This window comes from Bidens hawaiensis, unplaced genomic scaffold (genome assembly GCF_021521415.1).
Source record: "Bidens hawaiensis isolate Kalapana, Puna unplaced genomic scaffold, B.hawaiensis_p1.1 tig00015443_1, whole genome shotgun sequence".
In the NCBI taxonomy this organism is placed as follows: domain Eukaryota; kingdom Viridiplantae; phylum Streptophyta; class Magnoliopsida; order Asterales; family Asteraceae; genus Bidens; species Bidens hawaiensis.
Genome location: NW_027492375.1, coordinates 287,471 through 313,132, shown reverse-complemented (window position 1 = coordinate 313,132; position 25,662 = coordinate 287,471). Strand labels below are relative to the sequence as shown.

The 25,662-nt window shown below is 35.9% G+C and overlaps 1 pseudogene across 1 annotated transcript; it reads left to right on the top strand.

Annotated features, from left to right (window-relative positions):
* Positions 1 to 10,422: 10,422 nt before the first annotated feature.
* Positions 10,423 to 23,405, top strand: LOC143549125 (putative glutamyl endopeptidase, chloroplastic; annotated as a pseudogene). The gene is made up of 16 exons (XR_013138085.1): positions 10,423 to 10,720; positions 12,759 to 12,966; positions 13,053 to 13,163; positions 13,300 to 13,345; positions 13,480 to 13,583; positions 13,968 to 14,471; positions 14,558 to 14,686; positions 14,752 to 15,048; positions 15,122 to 15,580; positions 15,699 to 15,764; positions 15,837 to 15,897; positions 16,726 to 16,874; positions 16,947 to 17,083; position 17,971; positions 22,137 to 22,458; positions 23,237 to 23,405. The product of XR_013138085.1 is annotated as a putative glutamyl endopeptidase, chloroplastic (transcript).
* The last annotated feature ends 2,257 nt before the right edge of the window (positions 23,406 to 25,662 follow it).

Below are 25,662 nucleotides of genomic sequence, written 5' to 3'. Positions count from 1 at the left end.
TAGTATAGAATAAACTAGATATAAACAAGCTGTGTTGCCGTGGTGCAGCGACGGAGTTCGTTCGGATACAAAAAGAATAACATATTTAAAGCAACGTTTATTCGGCAGGTAAAACCAGGTGTTACGGTGACGAATCGACGCGAATTCGGTCGATGTTGAATAAGTTCGCTACCGTATCGAAAATAAACCCAGATAATAATTTTATAAAATTGTCATATTAAAAGAAAATAATAATAATAATAATAATAATAAATGATATAAAACATAAAAAAAACAAAAGAAATATTAAGAATGAATTCCAATCTCCAACTAAGCAAAGAAAAAATGGTAGCAAAAAACCAAAATCTTTACTTTTTTTAGATAAAAGCCCAAATAATAAATACAACCGGGACTTGAACTTGGGTTAATTAGTAAATCAAGAATTAGAAAATATTCTATTAACCATCAAACCAGCTCAACAATTTAAGTAAATCTTAAAAGTAATTAACTAAATGCTCAAACTATAACCTTAAAAAACTTTTGTGACACTAAAGTTTTCAATTATAATGATTTATAATATGCTTATTTTTGCGTCTACAAAATTTACAAATTATTTATTGTTAGAAGAGAGAGAGGGGGGGGGGGGGATCTTATTCATATATATTTCTTGTTACTTTACATGTACAATATATATAGTGATATAGAAAATAAAATCAACTCTATATTGAATATGATACTAATTGGGGGTATAATGTCTATATTAAGTGTGTTTAATTGAGGGATTCATAATGCTCTCTCTCAAACATTTAACCGTTCATTATGCGCATTAACAATACACTTAAAGATGACGCGAAGTTAGTACTTCATCACCAAGAAAATAAACTAATACCGCTGGATCACTTATATTGCCTTGTTAAAAACTTTACTAAGAAAAACCAGCAAGACAAAAACTTAGTTAATGGAAAACAAGTGCAGCGTGTTTAATGCTCACCCTCAATATATTCACGTACTTCAATATGTAGAATTTGATCTTTTATTAAGAGAGTTTGACTTGATCTTCTATTATGAGTACTTGACTTGTTCTTACGCCCTGCTTGCGGTGCGCGCATATAATGTATATATGTGTGAACCTTCGGGTGGGCAAAAGTAAAATTGCACTAATTTTGACGTTATTTTACTAATCTCGTGAAAATAATGTTAAAAGTGACGGAAGGTTAATCAGGCATCATGTGGTGGCGTTGATAGCCGAAAGACAATGGCACATTCACCATGATTTGATAATGTTGTGACTTGCTAAACAGTAGAAAATATTTTGCCGTCGTATATGAACACATAATTTAACTATGATCGTATTTAAGATGATCTAATATATACCCATCATAAGACTACCCAACTAGATGAGACTTATCATTATTATTTAATGAAGACATAAGTCTCGTGATGTGCAAATATATTGGAATATAAGTTGTTATTCCGTTTCAGTGTCCACTATTGGGTTTGAACTCATATTCCGCTTGCACATGTACTGTGACATTCGTCAATTTCGGGTCTTGTTTGTATTCGTTTTTGTATTTGTTTATTATGTAAACCGACCCGATTTGTAAACCGAAGCTTATGTTATAATCAAAATGATGGATTTATGTTACAATATTGTTTCACACTTGTTGGGTCTTGAAAACATCCTATTTTTATTTTTATTTATTTATTTATTTATTTTTTTGTTGTTTTGTGTTTTTGTCTTGATCCATTTTGCATGAAAACTCTTGTGTCTCACACACATATTTGACCACCAACATTACCCTATATATACACCACCTTTCCTCTTCATTTTCCCTTGCTACAACTCCAAAAAAAAAAACTCTCTCAAACATCAAAGATTCAATGTTATCTTCTTAAGTGTTCTTGAAGGATTTTGGTCTTTCATCTTAATTAGTTTATGTAGCCTTATTAATACTTGTTTATGGTTGTGCAACATATATATAATATACACCCCTTGTTTACCTTTGGTAGTTACTTCTCCGATTCCGGTCGGTGAGGTTTCGGACCCCATAAGGCAAGGCTTCATGGAGGATTTCGTGTCCTTGATATATATACATCTATATAACTTGTTCATACATATTAATCTTGCTTATTTTAGTTTGTTGGTCATGTTTACAAGTTCCATGGTTATGGGTTTTTAAGAGTCTATGCTTCGGTTTAACCGTAAATAGCTCTAAACCGTAAACCGAACTTTGTTACTAGTTTTGTTTGTTTAAACATACTTAGCGTTAGATCTAAGTTTCTAAAATCATTTTTACAAATTCTATGGTTATGGGTTTGTAGAATCTTACCTCGGTCTTAACCCGAAACACGATCCAAACCGAAAACTGAACATTTGTTTAAAGATTTTATTGTTAACTTTTGGTATTTTTTTTATTTGTACATTATTATACAAGTTATTTAGTGTTTGGACATGTGGAAACCATCTATGAACTTGTTGTGAGATGGAAACCGAACCAAACCGATTCTTGCTAGCTTAAGATACACAAGTGTGTTTTTTTTAGCCATCAAGACTTGTATATTTCTTTAAAAATAGTTACAAATTGATTTTTAAATATTTTCTTAAGTACTTGGAAATGTTGGATCCAACTTGATCTCATAACAAAGTTTGGACCGACAAAACCGAACACTCGCTTAACGTGCGTTGTTAGTTCTAAAACAATGGAACTACATACTTGGTTAAGTCTTATTAAATTTTATTGAGTTATCTCATAACATTCAATATTTTGGAAAGTTGACTTTGGGTTTGACCAATTATCAAGACCCGAACCGACAACCCGAACACTCGATAAAAAAAACCCGTTTTAGTATCTTTATTCCAAAGGGATTTGCATTCTTGCATTTTACCCACCTTATTACTTAACATAGGTTGAGTAAATATTAAGGTTAGATACTTTAACCCGGTTTCGAGCAAACTTACATTTTTAAAGGGTTATTATTATAAATTCTTAAATAGTCACATTTTAAACCTTGAACTTTAATTATTTACATTTCTCAACATTTATTTTGTTTAAAGACCTTCAAGACAACCTTTCTAAATTCAAGACTTCTTTTCTTTTTAGGCATTGTGCGTTAAACTCGTCGTTCCGACAAATCTCCAAATTATCATCTTTCAAGTTTACTACTTGAAGGTGAGTACTTCATACCCCATTTTCCATCTTTTATTTTGGGGGTGACATTTCATACTTATTCAACAAAATGCTTTATATTTAAATCTTAAACCACAAACGTAGTTGTATACCTTACCTAAATAATTGCTCGATTTGTTGTTCTATGCTTATATGCCTATGTGTTTATCGCTTTTGGTTGGTGGAACTATAAAATCCTAGACTATTTGGCATCCCCTTATAGCAAGGTGTCGTTAACGTAATGCAATTAACGATAACTATAAAATCCTAGACTATTTGGCATCCCCTTATAGCTAGGTGTCGCTAATGTGTTTAGCGATATCTATTTATCCAAATTATCACTTTTATTTATCGTTTCGTATGCAAGTCTTGTGGCTATCTTTATTATATACTAATATGATTAAACTTATGAATTGCTCACCGACCTTTATGTTGACAAACTTTATTTTATGAAATGTTGCAGGTTTGCATCTTGATTGATTTATGATTGTGAAGAAAACGACATCAAAGACCTTAGGATATTAGTAAAAATGAACAATATCAATTTGCCATATTTTGTGATATCTTGTTTATGGTTATTTTATGGATAATTGTTATGTAACATTTTCGATGTTGTGAAATGAAATGAGTTTATTAAATACTGTCACTTTAATTAGTGTCATGTGCTTATGGACAATCGTTACACCTCGGCATGTTCCGCCGCCTTTGGTCGGGGTGTGACATGTACAAACAATGCAATATCATTTTAGATATACAGTACACCGTTTAAGTAATGTCTTGACCAAGTACTTCTTTGTGCTTTCTATGGGACAACGAGGAGCATTGCGTTTGTTTAGCGATTTTATAATCACGAGTGTGCTTAACGAATAAACTTTGCACATATTAAAATACATTACCATCTTCTTTATAGTTTGATTGATGGGAAAATATACTCGAACTCCATGTCAAGGTATAATTTTGTTATGCCAATGTCTTTCAAAATCTCTATCTAGAAGTTCGACAATTACTCTCATCACCATAAACTGCGATCGTAGTGAACTTTTAGAGTGACAATTTTGATATATAAATCGATACTCGAACTGCTGATTGAGAAATAAATTAGTCACCTCCAAGTTTTTCATTTCAAAATTCTTTATTTAGTAGTTCGATAGTTTCTCTCAATGATCTTTTAAATCAACACTATAAAATGCGATTGTATTAACTTTTAAAAACGGAACTTTGGTAAATAGACGTCTAATTTTTATCAAACTTATACCTCTCTTTTAACAATATACAATGAGTCGATTGTAAAATGCGATCAGGTTTCTTGAGATTTATATTAAAACATCTCGAGGTAATGCTTTTAATGCCTCTAGCATTTTAGCCAGGATTATACGTGAATGTCATTTCAAGTATCCCGTATAATTAAGCATTGGCGACGTTCATAAGTTTTATCTGAAGTTTTTATGAGAATGAGCTGACTTAAGTTTGGAGTTTTTAGCGATCCGATATCAAATAAGTGAATAACTAATGAGCGGGTTGTCTGGTTTTGCACCCTTACTTTAAATCTTTAATACATCATTAAGTTGTTGTGGTTCTATAACATGTTATAATTATTGATTTTTTGTTAGTATTATGTTTTAAGTATTAAAAAAATGGAGTTTGCTTATATCAATTTTTAATACATCATTAAGTTGTTGTGGCTCTATAACATGTTATAACTATTGATTTTTTGTTAGTGTTATGTTTTAGTATTATGTTTTAAGCATTAAAAAAATGGAGTTTGCTTATATCAATTTTTAATACATCATTAAGTTGTTGTGGCTCTATAACATGTTATAACTATTGATTTTTTGTTAGTATTATGTTTTAAGGATTAAAAGAATGGAGTTTGCTTATATCAATTTGGAAAGAAATAATAGGGCCAACTCCGAGGATTTTAAATATTTTGACCGAGTTAAAAGAAAAAGGCCCATAGGGGTCAAGGAACAAGAGATTGTGTGCTTGAATTACCCAGCGCTGCTTGCAATCATAGGTGAATGCGATCACATTTTGCCATCGGATTACCCAGATAGCCGGCTTTATTCATTTGTCGTTTAAAAAAATGTATACAACAAGTGAATAATATAAATATCATAATTGATGTAAAATTGCCTATAATATTGTCACACCCCAACTTAGGACATAGAAGTATGACCATTAGTTGATACATGCTTTGTAAATATATCAGAATTTAAGGTTGCAAAGCGAAAATCTTGATTAAAATATTATTATATTTTAAAATTCGGGAATTAAACACAAGGTAGTTGTTACAAAGCGTTTGAAATTATAAAACCATAATTTACATCATTTTAATAACAAAAACTTCATCTAAGCCATCAGATCGTCTAATGGCTATCCATCATCTCTGAACACCTATTATTGATTACCTGTAAGACAGTTTATAAAATACGTCAACAGCACATGCTGGTGAACACGTTAACATAAAATATTTTATACACTTAATTATCCCCTCGGGTATCTTATGACCCGGCCCATCGTGGCTTAGGAAATAACTAAGTTCTGAAAATCTGAATTACTATCACAAACTCCAGCTCAACTCGAAGCCACTCAGCAAACACCGCAACGTTCTAGTACTTAGCACAACACATGCTGGTGAACATTTTGACACAAAAATATTTTATACACTTAATTATCCCCTTGTGTATCTTATGACCTGGCCCATCGTAGCTTAGAAAATAACTAAGTTCTGAAAATCTGAATTTACTATCACAAACTCCAGCTAAACTCGAAGCCACTCAGCAAACACCGCAGCGTTATAGTACTTAGCAACTATCAATATACTGTAACACCCACAAAATTTTGATCCGAATTTGACAAGTTTATAAAGATAAAGGACTAAAAATAATTATGAGATAAGTAATGAGAAGAAATGAGAGAAAGAAAAGAAAGCATTATATGTTAAAGGAATAACTAAGGAAACTCCATCCCACATGGAAAGTGGGAAAGAATTGAAAGCACTTTATAAGGAAGGAGTTATCCATGGTAATGTTCTTGTATGGCTAACCACTATCACTACTTCTAGCGGAGGGTGCGAAGCATCCGACGCACACGCGCACAGACTCGGACACGGACTCAGGCGTAATGTAGCGTTTTGATGGCGCACTTGGCACGCTCGCATCGCCGCATAAGGGCCGCTTTAGTATTTTTGAACTGTGTAAGATAGACCAAGAAGTGACAAGATACTAAAGTTCAAGGACTAAAAGTAAAAATTCTGATTTCTAGACCCCTCGCGCTACGCGACGGGTATACAGATTAGATCATCGCGCTACACGATGCAGTTCCCCATGAGTTTAGAAAAAATGGGCGTCGCGCTACGCGATAGTCTAGAAGGAAGGGGGTATCGCGCTACGCGATGACCCGGTTAAGTAACCGGATCAACCACGTGTCAACACGTGGCAACCTTTGGTGGATTGCGGCGTCGCGCTACGCGATGGCCAGGAGGAAAACCCCATCGCGCTACGCGATGGTGGTCAAAACTTTGCCTATAAAAGGGGGCTACGGGTTTGAAGCATTCTCATCCCATTTCCACACTCACTTTCACACACACAACCTTGGGAGGTGTGCCCGACTCGTGTGAGGTTCCGTGGTCCCGATTTCTCGTAATTTGTGCATGAATTGAAGTTCTGACGCTCTGTCGAGTGATTAAGCGAGTTCGAAACAAGGTTCTGACGGTTTAAGTATAAGTGCTACTCGTACAAGGCTTAGGCAACTAAAAATACCCGCATAAGGTAGGGGTTCTGCTTAAGCTATTATTTTATTATTATTTTATATGGCTTAGACCTTAGTCAGAAATATAGTCTATACCTTGATCAGATAAGTAATTGTAATAAGTTTTCATAAGATAAGATTATGGATAAAATATTATTCTTTATTATTGTGTAAATATATTTCGTATGAAAGAAGAATTAGATATATATACGTTTCTTCATGATGAAGATTCGTTACATATGTATTTTCTAAAAGAAAGGAACATCAAGGTTAAGGTTATGCAAATAGACTAAAGGTCTAAAGCTAGATTTGTAGATCTAGTTATTTATGAAATATTATTCTCGTACTATAGGTCCGAGATAAAGAGAAGGCATTTGTTAGTGAGATACATTGAAATATCAAAAGGTGAATACGTTCAATCTTTTTATAGTGTGAAATGTTTTATGACGTGAATACGTCTATGTACTGTATATTTTGAAAAGATATTTACTCTTTAAAACTATGAACTGTTATCCATATGTAAAAGACATGAGGGTTGGTTCAATCCTCTAAAACGTTTTGATACAAGGTAGTACTAAACACTCAGGCTAAATACACATGTGTCTGGATCCTTACATATATGTATTGTAGTGGGCACACTACAGACATACTGACCATGAGGCAAGTGACTGTCTCTAGGGCGAGTGAAGTTCGATTATGTGGTTTGTGCGTATGTTAGTTCCGATGAGATGGGATTGAGACCCACTGAGTCGTTGAACACTATTGGTGTTGTGTCATTAGGAATTGTGAAAATGCTTTATTGAGTCAGCGTATTCACTAGCGTATAGCTGACGTATTTTGAAACTGTTTCAGGAAACCAGGAGTAAGGACTAGTGATGGATATGTCAGTGGAGATAGAAGAACACTAGGCATAGTTTACAGCTGGTGGCTCAGCTAATTTTGTATTGAGGCATATATATATTAAACTTGTTTTAAACAAGTAATTTTGTAAAACAAACAAGGGTATTTAATTCCCTATATTATGAAAGTAAATATATTAAAATAACATTTTCCGCTGCAAACTTTGATAAATTGACAAAAGTGGTACCAACTGTGAGTCACACTCCTAGGCCCGAAGGCGGGGTGTGACATACACACAAGATTATCCCCACTCGAACATTACTTAGGTCTGGCCCAACGTGACGGAGGAATAACCAGGTGTAGTGTGGTGTGCCCACCGTCTACCCACATATGAAATGATCCAGACAAACGTATATGTTAGCTTGAGGGCCAACGATTACTTTTGTTTATAAAATTTTAGAAATACTTAATCTCATGTAAACATTTGTAAGACTCGATTAAACAATAATAAAGTTTGAGCGTATTCACGCTTGTAAATAGTTTAGATGTATTCACCTTTGTTTTTTATTAGCGTGTCTCACTGAGTTATACTTGCTTGTTACCTCAGACCTATAGTACGAGAATAACCTTTTATAAATAACTAGATCAACGATCTAGCTTTAGATCTTTAGTCTATTTGCATAACCTTACCTTGATGGCCATTTCTTTATAAAATATAAGGACCTCTGGTCCCTCTTTATATATCATTCATGTACTACGTTTCTTCTTCATGAAGAAACGTTATATCAGGTTTTTTTCTAAAAAATAAACATTATAAAAACTTAGCATTATAAAGAAATAATAATTTAACTATACCATTGTCTTATAAAAACTATATTCTACTTATTATTTGATCAAAGTATGAGCTATACCCCTAACTAGAGTCTAAGCCATATATAATAAAATAATCGGACAGAACCCCTACCTTGTATGAATACTTTTCTAAGAAATGCCTAGATTTGACGCAGGCAACACTCCTATTTATTGTCGGGTAATTGAGGGAATAAACCGACAGAACTTCTACTATTTACACATACTTCGAGAAAAACGAACACGTCGGATCGTCAAGTCGTGACACGAACTTCGAGGTAATATGTGTGTGATGTGAGGTTGATGAATGGGGTTCGTGTAGCACTTCTAACTTGGCAAAAATTATGTTCCTTCGCGTAGCGCGAAGAACTTCTAACTTGGCCGTTCCCGTAGCTCGAAGGACAAGTTAATCGCCTTTGAATATTTTATTTTTTCGCGTATTGCAAAGGGTTTTCGGTTGGCCGTTTGCGTAGCACGAAGCCACCCACTAGGTATGGTGTGTCGACACCTAGACCTGTCACGTGTCGTCATGTTGTGACACGTGGCATGTCTCGTGTTGCCACGTGTAGTTGGACACGTGTCACACTGTATTCGTGACTACTTCGCGTAGCGCGAAGGAGTAACGGGTGGGTTCTTCGCGTTGTGGATCCTTCACGTATCATGAAATGCTTGGAGAATTTGCGTAGTTCGAAGGATACAAACTTCTAGAATTTCCATTTTAAATTCCTTGACTTTTGAATTGTAACTTTTGGCTCAAATTTTTTAGGGATGTTACAAATATTAAATCGATAAGTTAATAATATAAAAATAAAAATTAATGAAGAGTAACTTTGTAGGCAGTGGGCTAGTGGACCCCCGACCCCGGGTAGGTTGCCTTGCTAATTTTCAAGAGTGAAGAGAAATATTATTAACAAAATATTATGTTTTGGTTTTGTAAACCAAGTGACCGTCTTCTTCTTCATTTTATTAAACCTGTAGAGCTCTTCATGGCCGGCTAGAAAAAAGCACCACTGATAGAAGCTGCTTAGTGCCTTTGAAAAGCATGCCCCGTACGGGAGTCCGGCTCGCCCATGCTCGGGGCTGGCTATGAGAAATAGTATATTTTTTTATTTGAGATATATTTATATGCAAAGTTTAATACAAAATCAAGAACAGTAGAAAGATTTGTATATCGTTTATTTTAACAACGATAAATCTGGAGGTTATATAACTGTAAAATTGCTTCACTTTTATCACCCACTTTACCGGATGAGTACAATGTATAAATACTTAAACAATTGTCAGAGTTCTAGGTACTGGGACATCTACACAAACACAAGTGACAAACTAGATGCCAATAGCGTGCCGTACAATCTGTCTACACAAACACTAGCGACAAACTAGATGTTAATAGCGTGCCATACAACAGACCATACAATTGGTACATGGCGTATGGCATTATGAAAATGGCTATATGCGATGTATGGCTAGGAGAAAACAACCTTTCGTATGACGGGCAAATCATACATTTTGTACAACTGACAGAGAATTTATATATACGGATACGATCTGTATTATCATTTTTCATCATTCAAAAAACTCATACGACATAAATTCTGGTCTCACATAAAAACTACGAAGTTGCGTACCAGTATTCCAATTGCATGACGCCATGACACCTACATAAAACTGTTTTTGCTCACCAAAACGATATTTGTTTTTCATCATACGTAAATACATCAAACTTTTCACGACTCCATTTTTAGAAGTCGCATAGTATTTGATCGAATTGGACTTATTACTATTTACTTATTAAACCCACCAATCATAATAATATTGGATCCATCCATCGATCGTGATGAGATTACACAAAGTCTTGTATCACCGAAGATTCTCTCTTCTCTCTCACTTCACCTCCTTTTCTTCCTCTTCTCCATATTATTATTATTATTATTATTATTATTATTCGCCTCCTTGTCTTCTTTCAAAACGCTGTCGTATTTCATCATTAAGAACACATAACCCTAACCGTTTTCTTCAGTCGATGTCTACCTCAAGGTTACACACTCTCGTTCCTGTTGCTTCAGTCGCCACTGAAGACGCGGCAGCTGCTGCTGTTGATGGATCATTAGCTGCTGCTGCATCTGAAGATGAAGGTAACTTTCATTTGATTTCTCAGTAGCTTCTGTATTCGTATGAATTGAATTGAATTGAATGCTGTTAAGAGTTTAATTAAGAGTACTTGTTGTACAATTGAATTGACTATTGACTGACTGATTATGCAGTTTGTTGATTAGCTTTGTTGAAAGGTGTGATCAGAGTTAAGATGATAAACAGTATGAATAAGCAACTTCTGAGCTGCCTATTTGAAACTCAAATAAGCAGTTGCTTCTATCCAAACACTCAGAGCTGCTTATTTCTGTATCAAAACAGTCTGTCTGTGCATGGTTCGGTTATTAGTCTCAACCAAATTAACCAATCGGTTTTTCGTTAGCTGGTTAGGTTTAGGTTTATTCGGTTAATTTCATTTGATAATCGAAAGCAAATTTGGGCTAAAATTTTGAGATAGAAATACATAAAATGGATGCATAGATACATGAAATGAAGGTACAGATACATCCAACGGAGATATAAATACATGAAGAGGTGGTATAAAACATGAAATAGAGGTATAATTCCGTATAAAGCTAGAAATATATGAAAATATGAATGGGTCATTTTGGTTAATTTCAGTTAGTTAACCAAGGGTATAAAAAATAACCGGTAACCGATTTTTGGTTAATTCGGTTATCAGTTAATTTTGGTTCGGTGCCGTTGGTTTTTGGTTATGTTATTGCTCACCCGAAAACACTACTTAACAAGCAATCCCGAATTTAATTGGATAAGAATAATAATCTCTTATCTAAAGTGACAAGTAGATTCTCTTAAAGTTCCACACATTGTGTAGGCAGTTGGTTATAGTTTTTAGACCAAATTGTAGACCATGTGTCACACACAATCTGAACTTTACATTGGCAACTGATTGTTGATTTCATCGTTGACTTAATTTTAACTTGAATATGTTGGTTTATGTATGCTTGAACTGTATTGAGAGTAGACTATCTTGAGTTTTAATATATTCAGTCCTTTTCTCCTTTTAATTTTATATGTTATTCAACTCACGAGCTGTTTAATCAATTTCATATAAAGAAATGTTTTCTGTTGCGTAATAAATCGAAACAGGTACCAGTAGTCACACGTCCAAGCCCCCAAGGCAGGGTGTGGCAGTTTACCTGCCAACAGTGATACACGTTAGCAGTCACCAACACAATAGTGTTTTACAACCTTGTTAACCATACTCGTGGAGTCGTGGTGATACATGTTAACAGCCACAACCCATCGGTGTTCTATAGCTATTATTTATGATAGCATCCCTAAGACATTTGACCCACATGTCTATCACATTAATGCGCAGATAACCCATACATCATAAATGTGAAACACAAAATAATGTATGTGCTTTCAGATTTGTGTTTATGTAACACACTCACGTTGCCACGAGTGTTCCAACAGAATCGCTCCTTTGATTTAGCTACACCTGAAGAGGATAGCAACTTTGATTTCTCATAGCTTCTGTATATGAATTGATTGTTGTTGGACTTCAATTAACAACACCAATTGTACACTTGACTTGATTATTGAAAGATTCTGCAAATTGTTGATCGGTTTTGTTGAAAGATGTAATTAGAGTAAAAAAGGAGTCAAAATTTCTCTATCTGAATATTCAGAGCAAGATAAACAGTTTGAATAAGCAACTTCTAACACCGCTTATATCACTCTCAATTTAGCATTTTAGTTCAATCCAAACACTTAAAACTGCTTATTTCTGTTTAAACACAATAAGAAAATAAACAATTTTAATAAGCAATCCCAAACACCCCTTAAATAGAGAGATGTTGACATTATATAATCCATATTTGCTTGCATCCATAGTCAAAAATAAATTCTGTCAAAGTTTCATGCCTTGTTGGATGTAGTTTCTAGACCAAATCGCACACATTCCGAACTTTACATTGGCAATTGATTGTTGAGCTCATCATTGTCTTATTTTTAACATGAATATATTGGTTTATGTATGCTTGAATTATATTCACAGTAGACTATTTTGAGTTCTCAATACACTAACAGTCTCTTATTTAAATGTGGTGTGATCAGAGTTAAGCAGTGGATATCGTCTTCCCCCATCAGAAATTAGAGATATTGTTGATGCACCACCACTTCCAGCTTTATCATTTTCTCCTAAAAGGGATAAAATTCTGTTCCTAAAACGAAGATCTTTACCTCCAATATCAGAATTGGCAAAACCAGAGGACAAGCTCGCTGGCATTCGTATTGATGGCAAATCTAACACCCGGAGTAGGATGTGAGTCTCATGTATAACCATACTTTGATTCTCTAAATGTGGTTTGATGTAAATTCAATTGAATAAAAATTCTTGTTTGATTACAGGTCATTTTATACTGGTATTGGGATCCATGATTTAAAGGATGATGGTGCATTGGGCCCAGAAAAATTGATACATGGCTTTCCAGAAGGTTCTAAGATCAATTTTGTCACCTGGTAATTCCACCATCTTTGATATTTTCTTTTAGGGCAAACTGCATAATCTTGCAAAGAATCAATTGGGTATCTTTTTGTTAGGATCTAAGATAAGTTTTTTTTCCCTAGTTAATGTAGTTTCTTTATTCTTAACAAGGTCAAAAGATGGCAAGCATTTGGCCTTCAGCATTCGGCAAGACCAGGTAATAATCAAAACATGACTAATTTTGTTAAAGAAAAGATGTTCTAGTGTAATGATCATCATTTACTTGTCTACAACTTTTTGAACAAAATTTGCTTAATAAATCCTAACCATCTAAAGAATTGAGTGAAACAGGAGGATGATTGTAAGCTTAGAGTATGGGTTGCTGATGTGGAAACAGGACAAGCTAAGCCCTTGTTTCAGTCACCAGATGTGTTTCTTAATGCAGTTTTTGACAAGTATGGACCATTTTTTTTAGCCGAGGTGGCAAAATTGGCGGGCCGGGTAACGGGCCAACTCGCACACACCTTTTTAGTTTGTTTCTTTGAAATATTAAATAACTAACTTGCTAATACATCATAACTACAATAATTATCTGACTCTTAATCTCATGGTTTGGGAGTTTTTATGTACTTGAATACACTTCAAATCACTTTCAACCTGTTTGACCCATATTCTTTTCAGTAAAATTTTAAACATTTTGACGCTGGAAGATAGAACATAACCAAAATCAACCACTTGTATTTAAACGGGTTGAACTTGCCACTTATAATTTTCATGTATGAAATTAAACAATTTAGAAACAAACAACTTTTGCTAAGAATACTTTTCTTGAGTTTCAGTTACGTATGGGTGAATAATTCAACTCTCTTAGTTTGTACAATCCCAGCATCTAGAGGAAGCCCACCAAAGAAATCATTAGTCCCCTCGGGTCCTAAAATTCAATCAAACGAACAGAAAAACATTGTTCAAGCCCGGACCTACCAAGATTTACTCAAAGATGAATATGATGAAGACTTATTTGAATATTATGCCACATCACAGCTTGTTTTGGTGTCTTTAGACGGGACCGAGAAGTTATTTGGAGCACCATCTATGTACACATCACTAAATCCATCTCCTGATCACAAATATATTTTACTTAGTCAAATTCATAGACCGTTTTCTTTTAACGTGCCTAGTGGCAGATTTCCCGAAAAAATTAATTTGTGGTTGGCTGATGGAAAGTTCTTGAAGACACTTTGTGATTTGCCTGTTGCTGAGGATATTCCAATTGCATTTAATAGTGTTAGAAAAGGCATGCGGTCTTTAAATTGGAGGACCGATAAGCCTTCAGATCTCTGCTGGTATGTATACTTTTTTTTAATAATAACATTAAATAATAATATTGTTTAAGTAAGGTTGTTTTTATAACTAAGCATATTGATTAAAGGGTGGAGACACAAGACGGTGGTGATGCTAAAGTAGAAGTTTCTCCTCGTGACATAGTCTACACACAGGCCGCTGATGCCCCTGACGATGAAAAGCCAAATGTGTTTTTTAAACTTGATCTTCGTTATGGGTAGGTATTTATTTAAATCACACACAAACACACAGTAACTGTATAACATTTTGAACTTTTTGCAGAGGAGTTAGCTGGTGTGATGATTCACTTGCACTAGTATATGAATCTTGGTACAAAACACGACGTGTTAGGACGTGGTTGGTTGCCCCTGGGTCCCACCAGGACCCGCGTTTACTGTTTGATAGATCATCTGAAGATGTGTACTCTGACCCTGGTTCTCCTATGTTGAGGAGAACGCCAGCTGGCACTTATGTTATTGCTAAATTTAAGAAGGAAGATAAAGAAGGAACATATTTGTTACTTAATGGAAGAGGTGCTACCCCTGAAGGAAACATACCTTTTCTGGATCTCTTTGACATGTAAGTTAGTTACATTGAAATTATAAACCCTAAATCATCTATTCTTTTTTTAATATGGCTCAATTTGTTTCAGAGACACGGGAGATAAAGAAAGAATATGGCACAGCAACAAGGAGAAATATTATGAGAGTGTTGTCGCTTTAATGTCTGACCAAACTGAAGGAGACTTGAAGGTGAATGAGTTAAGAGTGTTGACTTCGAAAGAGTCAAAGTCTGAAAACACCCAGTATTATTTGCAACAATGGCCCGATAAGAAATCATGTCAAATCACAAACTTTCCACATCCATACCCTCAATTGGCATCATTACAGAAGGAAATGATACGATACCAAAGACGAGATGGGGTTCAACTAACTGCAACTTTGTATCTGCCACCTGGCTATGACCTGTCACGAGATGGCCCGTTACCATGTTTGGTTTGGTCTTATCCTGGAGAGTTTAAAAATAAGGAAGCAGCGGGTCAAGTTCGTGGGTCCCCTAATGAGTTTCCTGGCATTGGTCCCACATCACCACTGCTTTGGTTGGCAAGGAAGTATGGCTAAAATCTAAAATTTTGTTTTTCAAAACGATATATCTTAAGTTTTGTTACTTGGTTTTCTACTTTTCCATTATTATTGGAGTACTTTTCATGATTCCGATAACTTTTGCAGATTTGCTATATTATCTGGGCCAACAATTCCTATCATTGGTGAGGGCAAGGAAGAAGCAAATGACAGGTAACCTTTTGTAGTTTTTGTGACTGTTTCTTGCTGATTAATGACCATTTTTTTTAATTTATTGGTGAGCAGTTATGTTGAGCAACTTGTTGGGAGTGCTGAAGCTGCAGTGGAGGAAGTTATCCGACGTGGGGTAAAATTTTTTTCCTGACCTGTTTGGTTTGAGTGGCTTGATTTGGGCGATGGCTGATCTAAACTGATAATATAAAACAACTAGGGGTGTAAACAAGCTGAGCAGAGCCCGGGCTTGACTAGTCGTTACAAGAGCTTGAGCCTAGTTCGTTTCGAGCTCTATTTCTACAGCTCGAGCGTGGCGCGTGAGTTGTTTTTAAGTTCGAGCTGGGCTCATGCTCGGCTCGTTTATTATTTTTTATTAATCTATATACATTTTTATATTATTTTCTAGATATTTAATTCTAAACTTTATATATAACATAATACATATTATTTAGTTATTTTTATCAAAAGTTTTATATAATAGTTATTATATAAATATATATTTAATAGATTGAATAAAAGTTTAGAATAATAGGCCTGTTTAGGCTCCCGAACCAGCTTGAACTTGATTAGTGAAGCTTTGGCTTGGGCTCGTTTATTAAACAAGCTTATTTTGGGCTCAAGTTCTCGTTTAAGCACAACTTGATTCGAACTTATAGCGAGCTGATCCCGAGTAGCTCACGAGCAGCTTGGCTCAAGCAACTAGTTAGGAAATGGCTGATTGGTTTAAACAGGTCAAAAGTTGTTGAAAGTGTATATTTGATGCGCACAGCCTGATAAATCGTGTTAAGATTAACTATTACTGGCATAATAAGGTTTTCGTAAATCATTTTTCACGCGCTAGACAACCCATTTCGTCCCAAACAAAAAGTACCCATTTTGTCCCATTACCAATGAACCGCCAATCTTGCCACCTGTAATTTGGGATCTATTTAATTGGTGATATTTCTTACAAATACTGAAGGTGGCTCATCCAGACAAAATTGCTATTGGGGACATTCTTATGGGGCGTTCATGACTGCAAATCTTTTGGCACATGCGCCTCATCTTTTCTGTTGCGGGATTGCTCGTTCAGGAGCTTATAATAGAACACTTACCCCTTTTGGGTTTCAGGTAACATTTTGTTTTTGTTTTATTAATGTTTGTCCATGGATGATGTATTTAAGGATCTATTTTGTTCATTAGAACGAGGACAGAACGCTGTGGGAAGCTACTGATACTTACATCAAAATGAGTCCTTTTATGTCTGCCAATAACATTAAGAAACCCATTTTACTTATTCATGGAGAAGAAGACAATAATTCAGGAACGTTAACAATGCAGTATTGATCGATATCACTTGTATAACATGGGCCAATCCCTAGACACTAATAGCCGGCCCTAATGATGTCTTGTATAGATCTATATATAGGACCATATTGTATCTCAATTGAACATACAATCAATATACAATCATTTACCAAGTTTATCTTGGTATCAGAGCCTAACCCTAATCAGCCGCCACCTTCCAGCAATTACAATTGCCTGCAACCTAACCCTAGCCGTGACACTGTTCATCGTCACTGTTCATCGACACTGTTCATCGTCACTGTTCATCAGCCGCCGATTTCTTCTTTTTCCAAGCCTTGATCCCTTCTTTTCGGCTACACAATGGCCCTCCTCGCAGCCTTCTCTACTACCGAGAAAACCTCACACAACTCTCACAAGTTTGCCTTCACTTTGTCTCCTACAAACTATGGACATTGGAAGGCTATGATCAAGCCGTTTCTTGTTACCAATGGACTCTTCGGTTATATTGATGGGAGTATTCCCTGCCCTCCATCCACAATTTCATCATCACAGGGAACATCAGACAAGGATGTTGCTGCTGTTGTTCCCATCCCTAATCCCAACCACACAGCTTGGTTATCTAATGATGCCCACATCCTCATGATACTCACCTCAACCATCTCAGAAGCTTCTTTTCAGCATGTTCAAGGTGATACTTCCCGTGATGTGTGGCTTACTCTTGAACGTGCTTATGCCCCCCATACTTCTTCAAGAGAATTCACACTGAAAACGCAGCTACTGAAAATTCAAATGAAAGGGGATGAAACCTCTGCTGCATATCTCGCTCGGGCACAAGAATACGCAAATGCCCTTGCGAATATTGGACATCCAATGCCTGACAAAGATGTTGTTATGTTAGTTGTTGCAGGTCTTCGTGAAGAGTATAATGGAGTCAAACAAGGCCTCCTGGCCAGAGACTTTCGGGCTGTGTTCTCTGAGCTTCCCAGTCTCCTTGCTGACCATGAGTTTCTAATCAGGAAACCAACCTCTGAAGTTGCCCCTGTACAAGCCTTCACGGCTGCCACTGCAGCAAGTTCTGCCTCGGCTCCTCCTGACACTGTTCAGGCCATTCAGCAGATGGTTGCCCGTCTCGGTTTTCAACTTCAACCAGCCCCGGGTTCCTCACAAACCTCCACACCTCAAGCCTTTTATACAAACAGGGCTGGACAGTCACATTACTCACGCGGCCGTGGTACCCGTGGTGGCCGTGGTGGTCGAAACATCAACAACTACAATCGCAGCCAGGGAACTCGAAACTCAGGTCAGTTTAGTTGGGCATCTAATCAAAATACTGTGTATGGAACTTGTAACAGGTGCGGGATAGGACATGTCCCATCTCAATGCCCAAACAGAGACCCATCTACCATCCGGTCACGACAACCGTCTGCTAACTATGCAGACCATCGCTCACAAGCTTACACCAACTGGCTTCCAGACACAGGTTCCAATGGCCATGGAGCATTAGATATGTCAGGGTTTGACTCCGCTGAGCCTTACTTTGGTGATGATAACCTACAAGTTGGTAACGGTACGGCCCTCCCTATTCTACATATTGGTTCAAAAAAATTTTCCTCTCCTAACAAAACCTTTTACCTGAACAACATTCTTCATGTTCCCGCCCTCAAGAAAAACCTTCTTTCTGTACAAAAATTCTGTGAAGATAATCATGTCTATTTTGAATTTCATGCTACTTTTTTTTCTGTGAAGGACAAGTCTACACACATTACCCTCCTCACGGGTCCAAGTGACGGTGGACTCTACTCTCTTAAACTTCCAATAAACCAGCCAATTCCAAAAGTTGCTTTTTCCACAACTCGTGCTTCAACAACCACCTGGCATCAACGATTGGGACATCCACATTCTCAATTATTCAAGACAATGCTTTCTAAATATCATTTACCTGTTTCTGCTAAGACTTTTGATTTTCATTGTAATCCATGTTCAGTTGGAAAATCTTCCAAACTACATTTATTATCTTCTGATTATAAAAGTACGTGTGTTTTGGATTTAGTATTTTGTGATGTTTGGGGGCCAGCCCATGTACCTTCCTTTGATGGCCACAATTATTTTCTATTATGTGTTGATCATTTCTCCAAATTCATGTGGTTGTTTCCCTTGAAACGCAAATCTGATGTCTTTGCAGTTTTTAAACAATTTGTGACTATGGCTGAACGACAATTTTCTACTAAACTTAAAACTGTACAGTCTGATTGGGGAGGAGAATTCCGAAATCTCTCTTCTTTCTTTGCCACAATAGGCATTACTCATCGTCTCTCTTGTCCCCATACTAGCGAACAGAACGGTATTGTTGAGCGACGTCACCGGCACGTTGTTGAAACTGGTCTAACATTAATGTCACAGGCCTCCGTCCCTCAACGTTTTTGGCATTTTGCCTTTGAAACAGCCGTCTACTTGATAAATCGCATGCCTTCTCGCACAAACTCCACAATATCTCCTTTCGAGCACTTGTTCAAACACCCACCTGATTTCTCCTTCCTTCGTGTCTTTGGCTGCCAATGCTTTCCATATCTTCGTCCTTATAATCCACATAAAATGGATTTCCGCTCTTCACCGTGTGTTTTCCTTGGATATAACACTTCTCATCATGGTTATCGTTGTTTTGACCCCGTCTCCGAACGCATTTACATTGCCCGTCATGTTCGGTTCCATGAAAACACCTTCCCTTTTCTACTTAATTCTACCGACCAGTCACCCCCTACACCTATCAATCCCTATGTTTCCTCTTATCCAACCGGTCCCTTTCCTATGCCAACTGATACACCAGCAGACCATACCACTTCACAACCGGCACGCACCATTCCACCAGAACCAGTCCACACCGACCCACCCGAATCTGCCACCACTATCTCACCAGAACCGGCCCATACCATACCATCACCTTCAGCCCAAATTCCAACCTCTCACACAACCAATGATACATCCTCACAACCAGACCAAACCACCACTACTCAGCCCACTAATACCTATTCTCGTCGTACAGCCCCACAAACCACTCCAATCTCTGCCTTCGACCGTTACTCTACCCCATCTCAACAACCACAATCATCACAACAGACCAGCACCACATATCCTTCTGCCACTCCCACCGTACCTACTCCACCCACTCCACCTCGCCAACGACCAGCTAACCTAAGACCTAACCCCAAACAAAACCAATTCTTTAATCCCACCTCATACCATACCTCCACTAGTCCACCTAACATCGAACCCACCTCCTTTGCCGTTGCCAATAAAGAGGCTCACTGGCGTAAGGCTATGGCGGATGAATACTCCGCACTTCTCCGTAATGGTACATGGTCTTTGGTTCCCCGTGTTCCAAACACTAATGTGGTTGATTGCAAATGGGTTTATAAAGTAAAACGCGATCAACATGGGGCAGTTAAGCGATACAAGGCGCGTCTAGTTGCAAAAGGTTTCCATCAGCAAGCTGGCATTGACTACACTGAAACCTTTAGCCCAGTGGTGAAACCCACCACCATCAGAGTTGTTCTTTCCTTAGCCGTTACAAACCGGTGGACTCTCCGACAACTTGATGTTCAAAATGCATTTTTACATGGGGATCTAAAAGAAACAGTCTATCTGAAACAACCACAAGGATTCATCGACCCCGGTAAACCGAATCACGTGTGTCTATTACATAAATCCTTGTATGGTCTCAAACAGGCACCTCGAGCATGGTTCGAACGTCTCTCTTCTGCCTTGATTGCTCTCGGTTTCAAGGGATCTAAAACCGATCCGTCTTTATTTATATATTCACAAAATGGGACGATACTATATATGCTGGTATATGTTGATGACATTATTTTGACAGGCAATAACACCCAGGCCATTGATCACATTGTGCACCGTCTTAGTCAATCATTTGCTATACAAGATATGGGTCCTCTATCTTATTTTTTGGGCATTGAAGTGGTCCGATCAGGGTCTGATATCATCCTTTCTCAAAGGAAATACATTACTGAATTGTTGGAACGTGCAAAATTATCACAATCCAAACCGGTGCCGTCACCTTGCACCACCAATGCTTCTCTTCATCTTGGTGACAGTTCTCCGTTTGATGATCCTGTTAAGTATAGACAAATGGTTGGGGCATTACAGTATGTCACCCTATCACGACCTGACATCACCTTTGCGGTTAACAAAGTTTGTCAGTTCATGCATTCCCCCACTGAAAATCATTGGTCCGCTGTTAAACGTATCTTACGCTATCTACAAGGGACAGCAGATCATGGTCTTTTACTCTCTAGCAGATCTTCTCCTGTTCTACATGCCTATACAGACGCTCAAAATTTAACTGCATTTTCTGATGCCGACTGGGCTGGGTGTCCGGATGACCGTCGATCCACGGGGGGATATGCAATATATCTTGGGTCAAATCTAATCTCATGGTCAGCTAGAAAACAAAAAACTGTATCTCGGTCATCCACGGAATCTGAATACAAGGCCTTGGCTGACACGGTTGCTGAATTAACTTGGCTTGAAACATTGTTGAGAGAACTACGTGTCCCAATGCAGATTGCTCCAATCCTATGGTGTGATAATCTAGGAGCCACATACCTATCTGCCAATCCAGTCTTCCATGCCAGAACAAAGCATGTGGAAGTAGACTTTCATTTTGTTCGAGAGAAGGTTGCTCAAAGGAAGTTATTTGTTCAGTTTATTTCCACACATGATCAGATTGCTGACATTTTCACAAAGCCACTACCATCAGAACGTTTTCTCTTTTTGAAGTCCAAGCTAAGAATTGGTCCCCGGCCTTAGCTTGAGGGGGAGTATTGATCGATATCACTTGTATAACATGGGCCAATCCCTAGACACTAATAGCCGGCCCTAATGATGTCTTGTATAGATCTATATATAGGACCATATTGTATCTCAATTGAACATACAATCAATATACAATCATTTACCAAGTTTATCTTGCAGGTGAGATTTAGCACCTTATTTCAAAATACGTTTATTTTCAAGTTATGTTTTCTTTGTGACATGTGATATTGGCTTATTATTATTATGATGCTGATGCAGTCGGATCGTTTCTACAATGCTTTGAAAGGGCACGGGGCCCTCACTCGCCTAGTCATCCTACCATTTGAGAGCCATGGCTCAGTCAAGAGAGAGCATAATGCATGTCCTTTGGGAGACTGACAGGTGGCTAAAGAAGTTTTGTGTTTCAAAACCTTCAGAAGATATTGCATCAAAAAATGATGAAACCATAGGAACCGAAGGCTCTGAGGATAAAGCTGTTGCATCTGGTGGTGGTGCGGTTGCCGAGCTGGAAGATATTGGACTTAACAGTCTTCATTTTAACACAAGATCATCACTTTGGTACTTTCTGATTTTACCTATCGTGCAATTATGTTCAAGATCAATATGTTGACCTACTAGACGTTGCAATATTGACCCATTGAGCTAAAATTGGGTTGATTCGGGACACATGTCATCTACTTCCAATCAAATCAATAAAAAGTTAGACTTGGCTAAAAGTGAAATAAATGGGTTAAAAATTGCCCAAAGTGTATTCAAATGGTTGCCAATGTCTAAAGTGGATTCTCAAAAAATGTTAGATTAACATTTTAAAATTATAATTTTTAAATCATGTTCTATTTAGTCATTGTACTCTATTGGGTCAACTTTTGTATGATCAGCCTTTTTTATTTAAAAGGTGACCATAATACCGATAAAATGATGACACTTAGAATGACCTAGGTGGAAAGATAAAGCGTATTAAGGTCATTTTATATTAAAAATGACCAAAATGAAACACTTATTGTAACCTTAATAACTAAAATGACAAAATAAAATCTTCAAAGTGCACCCAAAAAATTGACATGAAAAGAAGTACGAGGACTATATTGGAACAAAACTATACTCATGTTATTTGTTGACTTTAACCCTTTTAAAAGTTATTAGTTACCCAACTCGTTTATTTTTTCGATAAAAGTTATTAGTAACCCAACTCGTGTATTTTTTCGATAAAAGTTATTCGTTACCCAACTCGTGTTAGTTTTCGCCTTTATATATATACAAATGCACATGGCTGTATGTCCTCTTGTTTTAGCCGGGTATTTTGCTATCTATCTTTTTTTAATACTATCGTTTTTCAGATCTACTATTTGAGCAACGAGTTTTATTTGAAGAAACTTGTTGCCAGAAGTTCGGGCGCGCCACCTGAGCTCCTGAGAAAACATGATTGGATGATGCTATGCAATTTAAAGATGAAGGGAAGGCTTGAAATAAAAACAAAACCAATATGGCAATCAGATATACATTCTGTGTAATAATTGAAATTGTCAATATGTGAAATTCTTATATGGAGAAAAAATGGAATTCATCTTGGTGGTACTTTTTATCTTTGAATTTTAAACTTCTTTGGATTCCAAAGTCCAAACAATAATTTTTTTTTGTCAAATACCAAAATGCAAGAATAAATTGTTTTCCAATTGCTTTGGACTGTTTAATTTCACAAACTTTTAATTTGTTACCATATGCATTTACTTGCTATAACTGAAAAAAAGGCTATAACTGCTTGAAAGTGATGTAGCAATGGTTTTTCCGTTTATAACACGTCAAATTGCATAGAAACTAACGAAATAATTTTTTGTTAATTAATTTTGATGTAAATAATATTTTTATTATTTCTTATACATCAGACTTTATATTATTTTTAAAAACCTTGTAGTATGGTATTAAGTTAAGTTTTAAAACTATATGTGAAAATAAAATAAAATAAATGTTTGGAAAACTAAACTTTAAAATCTATATCTATATCTATATCTATACTCTCTAATAAAAAGCTACAAGTTTTGCTATTTACCACCTTCATATTAAACCTCACCATTTTTAATAAATCTATAATAATAAAATAATATTTATCATTCTTAAAATTTATACTTTAAAATTTGTTGCTTTAATATTTACTTCGTATTGTTTTTCAAATATTTGATATTTATAATAATCTTTTACTTTAAAACTGTTTTAAAAACTATTGTACAACAACTGTGTATTAATAGTGTTTAATAGGTTTATTGTTTCTTGTATATCGATATTTTATTAAATATTGTATTTTCAAGAACTACCCGTATGATAGACGGGTCTCAAACTAGTTAAATATAATCTTTGAGAAACTACAAAAGCTATGTATGCAAAACCCAATCTTCGTTATAGACGGGTTCACAAAACACTAGAAGTCAAATGAGAGGATAGAGTGATTTTAATATCATTTTGGAGTTTAGACCCTCTTTCGTTACTTCCTATGCTCGTTTTAATTAAACAAAAAGAATTAATAAAGTTTCGTATCTTTTTATGTGTTTAATAGGTATACGTGAAAGCTTTAAGAATCTAACAAAACTAAATTTTATTACACTTTTACTATAACAATAAATTATTGTAGTGGAGTTGATTTTTAACATAACTTTAATCCTTTCTTTTTGACCTTTTAATTATTCCATAAGATATATTTATATTTTGAATTCGAAAATAACATGTATCGAATCAGTAACATACATGTCAGCAATGAGGCTCCGGTCTAGCCGTCCAAATTGAACTTGACTGAATACTTTTCTTTTGTTTTTTTTTTCTATGTTAAGTAAGACTATAAGAGTGGGTTTCTATGTTTTAAAAAAAATTAAATTAAATATGTCTTAAATTATCGTATACATGCACATTTAATCCGCTCATGTGATATCAGCTCACTTGATAGAGGTTTATCTTTTAATAAAAGATTCGGAGTTTTAACCCAAGCAAGATACAGATTATATATAAGAGTTTTAGAAATGAGATTACTACATAGAATAATAACAAAGTTTCAGATTTGATTAGAACACCTGGTAACTTACAAGGAGTGCACGCGTTTACCTCTAACTTAAGAGGATTGCATAATAAATAGAGATAACTTGCTATCCATATCAAATATTTAGTATTGAAACATTAAATAAAGGTTAAGTGATCGAAATAGAACAAAACTCTACACCGATGACCTGATTAGAACAAAGCTAAAAGTTGATTATATGGAGCAATCCCTTTAGAAATATTCTAACATTGTCATTTTTTTTTGAAACAACCAAATTCTATGTGCTGTATAAGATTTGAACCAATTATCTTTTATTTCACACTTTAATCACACTATTCCACACACCACATTTGAAATGATATTGTAACTTTGTAATTAAAAATAGGTATATAATATTTAATCCAACAACTAAATGTTGCGTTAATAATCCAAATTATAATTTATGTCATTTGTAGAAAGAATGTCTTTTTTATTTGAAACATGAAAAACACATCTGAAATTATATTAAATATTTTTTAACTTAACGATTATTAACGGGCAAGCGATATTTAACACAAGGTCACATACTATTCACACTAGACTAGCCTACTTAATTAAGAAAAATCATTTGAACGGGAGTTTTTAGGTTCAAAACTCATCAAAAATAATTAAGTTTATTTGTATACAATAATATAATATAATATTTTATGGAGAAAATGAATATGGAGAAAATGAGGCTCCGGTCTAGCCGTCCAAATTGAACTTGACTGAATACTTTTCTTT